The 8112-nt window shown below is 34.2% G+C and overlaps 1 pseudogene; it reads right to left on the bottom strand.

Moving 5' to 3' along the window:
• Positions 1–6760: 6760 nt before the first annotated feature.
• On the bottom strand, positions 6761–7489 carry LOC127429523 (claudin-9-like; annotated as a pseudogene).
• Positions 7490–8112: the final 623 nt, after the last annotated feature.

Raw genomic sequence — 8112 nt, 5'->3', positions numbered from 1 at the left:
GGTATGCCTGGTGACCTTGCATTAACCTTTGTAGTGTTTATTTTGCTGGTACATTATTTAGGAAGTGAAATAGGTATGGGTCATTCCTACAATTTTGTGCTTTTTCGGTTCTGAAACTTTAAAAAAAGGAAACAGTTTTACAAGTATACTTATGATTCATTATTAAAGGGACATGTTAAAGATTTTAACAAGGTAAAGCTAAATGACTGAAAGAAATTTAGATGAGATTCTCTCATCATTTACTCACCCTCATGTCATCCCAGATGTGTATGACTTTCTTTCTTCTGCTGAACACAAAACGATCATTTTATGAAGAACATTTCAGCTCCGTTGGTCCATACAATACAAGTCAACAAAAAGCACATCAAGATGGCATAAAAGTAATCCATAAGACTTTAGTGGTTTAATCCATGTCTTCAGAAGTGATATGATAGGTGTGAGTGAGAAACAGATCAATATTTAAGTCCTTTTTTACAGGTAATCTCGGCATCGACTGTATCCTTGGCAATCATGATTTAGATGTCCTCCCTGTTAATAATCAGGGTGGAAAATAACAGGGTGGACATTCAGTGGGTTAAATAGCCACTACATGGTCTGTGAATGATTTCCAGCTTACATATTTATAAACTTATTCTGATGACTCATTTTCTGAGTTCCTCTCTTTCGATCCCTCAAATACAAACTTACACACAAACTCACACCCACAGGCACAAAGGCACTACCTCATTACTCCAGTAAGTCCTCGAGTAAAGCAGCGCAATCCTCCATTGCTAGTTCTAACGTGATGTTTTCGAATTAGCAACGAAGGCTCAGACTGAATTAAAGCAGGATGCTGAATCTGTGGCAGAAGAAAGTAGTTCCTTTCATAAGAGTGTTTTAGGGACAAAACCAGAAATGTCTTGAGATAAAACCCTGAACGATGTCTTAAGGTGTGGTAACCGTGGTATAAGCGGAATAATTGACTCCGGCCCGTTAAATTGTTGAAAAATAATGCACACCTGAGGTGCAATGGTCGTGACCGTATTACCACCTCAGTTGTGCATTATTTTTCAACAATTCAATGGTCCGTCGTCAATTATTCCTTACTTATTATTATTATGTTTATATATACAATTGTATTTATGATCTAATTTATATTGGTATTTTCCCACCTGTTGTCATAGTGATTTTTAAGCAGGGTTATTATAGTTTTGGATTTTTTATTTAATTTTTATTTGTATTTTATATTCAATTTGTCATTACAATTTAGTTTAGTTTTCATTAGTTTTTACAGTGTGTCTGTTAGTTTTAGTTTTGTTTTCATTTTCTCTGTTTCAGTTTAGCTTTTAATTTGAGTATTTTTAGTATTTTTCAAGTCTAACATCATTTACTGTTATTTCTCAGGGCATTCTTGTGTTACCTCTATCTAGTGGTATGTTCATGTTTAATTTGGATTGTCAATGTTGCAAATTTTATAATATAGGGTGAATATGGGTAAAGTGACAAAGGACATTTAAACTTGATCCCCATTGTATCCATATGTATTTCCTTAAATGATTATAAATCATTACTAAACTAATATTTGGGGAGTAAACAAATAAAAGGATAGTTCACCCAAAAATGACAATTCTCTCATCATTTACTCACACTCATGTCATCCCAGATGTGTAAGACTTTCTTTCTTCTGCTGAACACAAAACGAATATTTTATGAAGAATATTTCAGCTCTGTTGGTCCATACAATACAAGTCAACAGGGGCCAGAACTTTGAAGCTCCGAAAAGCACATCAAGATGGCATAAAAGTTATCCAGAAGACTTCAGTGGGTTAATCCATGTCTTCAGAAGCGAAATGATAGGTGTGGTAAGAAACAGATCAATATTTAAGTCCTTTTTTACAGTAAATCTCGACATCTGCTGTATCCTTGGCAATCATGATTTCAAGCTCGATTATATTTCCCAGCACCATCTAGCGTTCTGTGAACTCTACTAGTAAGTGTAATCAAGCTTGAAACCATGATCATTCCTGTAGACTGCAACTGCAAGATGTACAGTGAAAAAGGAGTTACATTTTGGTCTGTTCTCACCCAAAACAGATTAGATCACTTCTGAAGACATGGATTAAACCACATATGGATTACTTTTTGCTGCCTTTATATGGTTTTTGGATCTTCAAAGTTTTTGACCCTGTTGACTTGTATTGTATGGACCTACAGAGCTGAAATATTCTTCTAAAAATCTTCATTTGTGTTCTGCAGGAGAAAGAAAGTCATACGCATCTGGGATGCATGAGGGTGAGTAAATGATGAGACTTTTAATTTTTAGGTCAACTATCCCTTTATCTTTTTGAGATTTTAAATTGATGATTTCACTTTAGGATGTGTGATAGAGCTCATTTCATGACTACTGGTGGGAAAAGCTATGGTCAAGAAAATGACAGAAATTTGAGGTCAATCTTAAGGTTATAAAAAAAGTAAAAGTTAACTTAATATTATGATGTGAAAGTGTGTAAGAAATATAAACATTTATTCCAAATACTTTGTAGATATTTTCTAGAGAATCATTTTCCTCTGTCCCAATTTACCAGTACTGCTTAAAAAAGTCTGGGATTTGTTCAAAAGAGGGTCTTCAAAGGTTCTACTACTCAGTATTGAATATTTCTTCGTTTTTGCTTTTGACTAAGGTAGAAGACGTCCTATGCTTTCTTCAAAGGTATAATGTTAGGTTATGTGGCATTTGGATCATAATTCAAAGTGTCAAGAAAAGTAAAATTTCCAAAAATATCCCACTTTACCCATATTCACCCTAGTATATCAAAAACTGAAACTAAAATGAATTTGAAATCATTTTTATTTTATTTTAGTTAGATTTGGAGTTATGTAAAAGTATTTTACTTAAGTTTTAGTTTTTTCCAATAATTTCAGTTATTATTTTTCTTTTAGTTAATGAAAATTATTTTAGTTCTTTTTCGTTTTAGTTTTCGTTAACTATAATCACACTGTTTTTAAGTCATTGCAAAAGGGGCCAGTTGAAGAAAAGATTTGGATTTGGTATATTCATTTTTTTTAAATATTTTGTTATTTTGTTTATATTTTTGTTTCGTTTGAATTGTAATTTGAATTTAGAAATATTTTTGGTTTAATTTTTTTTCATTTTTCAAATAATTAATTTAATTTGTCAAAATCAAAACCCAGTGAAGAGGGTGTCGAATTCATGATTTGTGTGTCAGTAGGTGAAAATAATGAATAATACTTACATTCCCTATAATTTAACACGTACATCAAAATCCTGACAAGAATAACATTTTCTAAGCATATAAAAGGAGCATGTCCATATTTTTTGTTCTTCTAATTAATTTTAGAAAATAGTTCAAATTCTTCTTGTGAATGTGCTGTCTGTGTATATATATTGCTGGTGCTTGACAGGGAATGGACTATATAATGGGACGCAGATGGTTTAATAACCGGAGAAGAACCTCAGAATTAAATTGCACTTGGCCCATTAGCGCATTGTATGGGCGATTTCGCCAGACACACTTGTGCCTAGACTTAGTGCATGCTTGCACGAAAATACCAAAACTTCAAGACCATGCCCATTGACTGCACGTATGACTTAAAGCATAGCGCTGCGCTTAGAGCTAGTGCCCTTAAAATAGGGCCCTAATTTTGTTTACATAAATACATTGAAATTTAAAAATTACATTAATTTCCCTATATGTTTCCATAACAGAGTGGGTATGTTATGCTTGACCACATATGAATAATATCACAAAATAAAAGAAAACATAAAATAAAACAAAAGATTTACACACTTCAGATAACTCCAATATTATCTTGCTGAATAGCTGATGTCGGCTCCAGTGTGTGTGTCGTAATTTCAAAACATCTTCAATTAAAGGTCACAATATCATGACATAACAGTCAAGAGATACACAACAAACCTCCACTATCAGTGTTAAAATTACACTGTTACCACAAACGAATACATAAAAGAATGGAATACTAAACACTTCATTGCAAGGAAAAATGTGACCTGCAGCTGTGGGGACATGAGGAAATCACATTAGTGCAATGAATTCAGTTATGTAAAGTTTGTCTTTTAGGTCCATGACAGTGTGTAATGTTATCAGTCATCTCTTTTAAAACAAGCCTATTAAAATTCTAATAGTTTTGAAATTAAAATAATCATTATAAACACCAGAACTTGTACTGGGGACCTAAAAAGCACCAAATTGTAAAAATTACCTGTATTTATTATACTTATTTATTTGTATTCAAAGTTGCTTTATGCAAATATCAAAAGTAGAGCAGGCAAAAATATGTTGCTTCTTTTAAAGGTTCACCATTCATAACATTTCTATTAACTGATGCATTAATGACCTTTAATATGATTTTTATTATGCTTGCACATTAAGAAGCTGTATGAAATGGTGCTCTGGAATACTGCTGTAAGCTGGATTGACCATAAACAAACTAAAATGCATAACTGACTGTTCTCCCATGCAGGCAACCGATTTTCTACAATGCATGACTGTGCTAGTTTATCACTCTCTGCAAAAATAATAATTTCAAATCACTATTTCATGTCCATTTATTTATTGATTTATTTGGAAAGAAGCCATGTAATAAATGGGACAATGCACAGTCATTACAAAGTAAACACCGACAGGGTGATCAGAACCCGCCAGAACCCAGGCAGAAAGATTTTGTTTTGTCACAGCAAACAATAATTCATTCAAACTCATTCATTGTTGTAACATCTTGAAACTTTCTCAAAATGCCATTGACTGAATTCGTTTTATTCTAAAAGTACTTTGAAAGTTAATAGTTAATGAGTGCCTGACAAAAATAGATCAGTGTGTTGACCCGCTAGAGCTTTACATATGTTCCTAATCACTGAATGCTTTGAGAAAGAGTTACAGCATGTAATTATAGAGGCGGCCGGTATGTGATTTTAGCTTCACTCATGACAGTCTCAGTTACGCTCTCCTGAATCAAGAATTGGGCACAAAGAGGTACAGACCTATTTACTAGAACAACCAGTACATTGTGTCCATTCACATCTGTGCCGACATGGAGAGTATCATTTATACTACACACTCTCATGGCGAATTCGTAAGGATTCATACAACTAAATTTGGCTAATTTGTATGATATCGTACCACTGCACTCGTACGAATTCCTACGAATTTCACTACAACCAATGACATCACTGGACATGTTTACACACTCTACTGATCAGTTAGGTTTAGATAAGGGGTTTGGGTAAGGGCATAATATGAATAAGCATGTCCTTAATGTCTCGTGCGCAAAACTTGTGCTTACTTCCGCTTTAGACATTAAGCATTTGCACGTGATGAAATCGTGCAAATTTATACGAATGAACACGTATGAAATCATACGAAATAGCCAACTCGTAAAATATGTAAACATTTTCATGAGACTGGGTTGCATTTATATGTGTGGCAGACCTTTAAAAGCAGGGCTGATTACAAATAATGATAAAGTGCACTTTGCTGCTAACTTTAAATATAGTTCCTCAGTTTTCTTAGTATCTTTGTTTCTACAGATCAAAATTGTTTTAATGTTAGTCTATACAGATTTGAAGAAAAGAAAAACATTAATTGAAAGGCTTTATATATAAATGTCAGCTAATAAGTAAATTACTTTCAGGTGTAATTATTACATTTTTGATCCCACCAGCAAACTTCTTTTGGAGGAAACACTAAGTCACAAAACAAAGCAGTTCATTCTTGCTAATATACAAATAAATGTTTCAACATGTTTTTTAATAAATTATTTTATTCATAAAAAGTATAGGGCACAGTTGGACATTTTTGGGGAGTTTATTACAAATACTTAACCTTTGATTAATCACATAAATTCTGGAATTTGAGAAGAAAGTCAGTATTTATATGATCACTACTTCAGTGATTCAAAAAGCTACAGATGGTTCATCTAATGTCTCGATTATGCAAGTATTAGATCAAAATATGAAAGTATTTACATTTCTTGGTTGCTAACATAGTGATTCATGCAACATTAATTAATACATACATGTGCAAATATATGATAATGCTATTCTAATGTTGGCCATATTGGTACACTACAAACAATTGCTTTCTTAATCGGTATTTATGTTTCTTTTTTTCCAGTAGAATTATCAAAACAGACTTTAAACACGATAATCCTATTGGATTTTATTTTTATTTATTTTTTTAGTAAGTAATGCAAATACTGCAATATATATATATATATTTGTCCTTTATTTTCCAGTAAAAATATCTGAACATTATTAAAACAAGATCAATTTACTTAAGAAGTAAATTGACTCAAGATACTGTATTTTGTCTTGTTTTCAGAGAAATCTTACCAAATTTAGTAACGTTTGTCTATACCAAGAAAAACCTATTTGCCAATGGGGTATGGGAAAAATATTAATCAAATGGAAAAAATCTTGTTTTCCTACCCCATTGGCAAATTGGTATTTCTTTTTTTAAGCAAAAACCCCACTAAAATCTGTTAGAATTCTCTGAAAACAAGACTTAATATATTTTGTAATTTTGCTTAAGAATGTTTAGACATTATTATTGGACAATAAGACAAAATTTGAATTAACATTATATTCTCTGACAATTAGGCTTATTATCTTCTAAAGAAAATGTATCTTGTTTAAAGGATGTTTCGATATTTTTGCTGAAAAAAAAAAAGTTTAAATTTTTTTTTTATCAAAATCCAGCATCAATTGTCAATGTGTTATTGATAGATTAATACTTGTTGCCTTCATTTAGCAGATGTGTTGGCTTTACTCTCAAGGTCCTAAATGTGTAAAGATTCAGCACCCTCAAACATAGTCTCTTCTGTCATATCCATTCACAGAGATGGATTTGACCCCTGAGTAGTCCGCTCGTGTAGGTACTGCATTGTTCTGTGATTTTGAGGAGCAGGAACAAGACAGAATAGCACCCCCTAGGATCAACAGGCAGGATGCACCCCATCCAAAGTATAACGAGTTCCCGAACTCCCTCTTTTGCATCTCCTCCATGAGCGGGTTGTGAAAATCCAGGGTGATGCCATTGGCTGTCCAACAGATGGCCACTAATAACAGCAGCCCACACATTATGAACATCCCACCAGCTGCCATCTTGATGCGGGGTTTGCTCACTCGATCCGAGATGCACTTTGCGCCATGCCCACTACGCCGAGTAGCGTACTCACGACGGTGAGAGCACGGGCAGCTTGCAGGTCATCCGGAAGCCCCAGCATGGAGTCATAGACTCGGCAGTGCATCTGTCCTGTGCTTTGCACCACGCAGCTCATCCACAAACCTTCCCAAATGATCTGCGTGATTACAATATTCTGGCCTACGTACGCCGCTACCTGCCACATGGGCAAGCGGCAGGCGACCATGATACCCAGCCAGCCTGCCACGGTCAGGATCATCCCTAGGATCTCCAGGCTGGCTGAAGCCATTGGCACTGTGTGGTTGTCTGCAGATTCAGACTGTGGTGTTTCGAGTCCAAGACACAGCAGAAGAAGATTAGCTCCGATACTGGAGCTGCCCCACACTTGGATATTTGCTTAAATGAAGAGATGGTGAAAGAGAAAAAGGAAGAGAGAGAGAGAGAGAGAGAGAGAGAGACAGTTTCTACCTTCTTTATACTGCTAAGAAGATGGAAGGTGGAGTCTTGGATGTCATTATGTTTAGTGCAGTATAAGAGAAAATAGGACTTTTGTAGCACAAGATGGTGTCATTAGAAAGTTCCAGTAAATTGCCTCATATCTGAATTGTTAAGTAAATAGCCCTGTCCATTTCCCAACATAAGACAATGTTGCAGAATACAAAGCCGGAACAATCTTTGGCATCACTTTACATTAATGGTCCCTTTTGTTAAGCGTTTATAAAGAGGTTCAGTAATGACTAATAATTCATTTCCAAAGGTATTATGAATAATTGATATGTGGTTATAACAACATGACTAAAAAGGGAGACTTTCGTAATACTTGCCAAATGGTGAGCAATTCTACTTCACATGTTATAAATGCTAACTAACACTTATTCAACATTAGTAACCAATGAGAATGTACCTTAATGTAAAGTGGATTCATACAGTATAAAGCATTCATTAAGGGGTT

Source organism: Myxocyprinus asiaticus, chromosome 39, assembly GCF_019703515.2.
Source record: "Myxocyprinus asiaticus isolate MX2 ecotype Aquarium Trade chromosome 39, UBuf_Myxa_2, whole genome shotgun sequence".
NCBI lineage: Eukaryota > Metazoa > Chordata > Actinopteri > Cypriniformes > Catostomidae > Myxocyprinus > Myxocyprinus asiaticus.
Note: the sequence above shows the minus strand (reverse complement) of the source record. Positions and strands in the feature narration are given on the sequence as shown.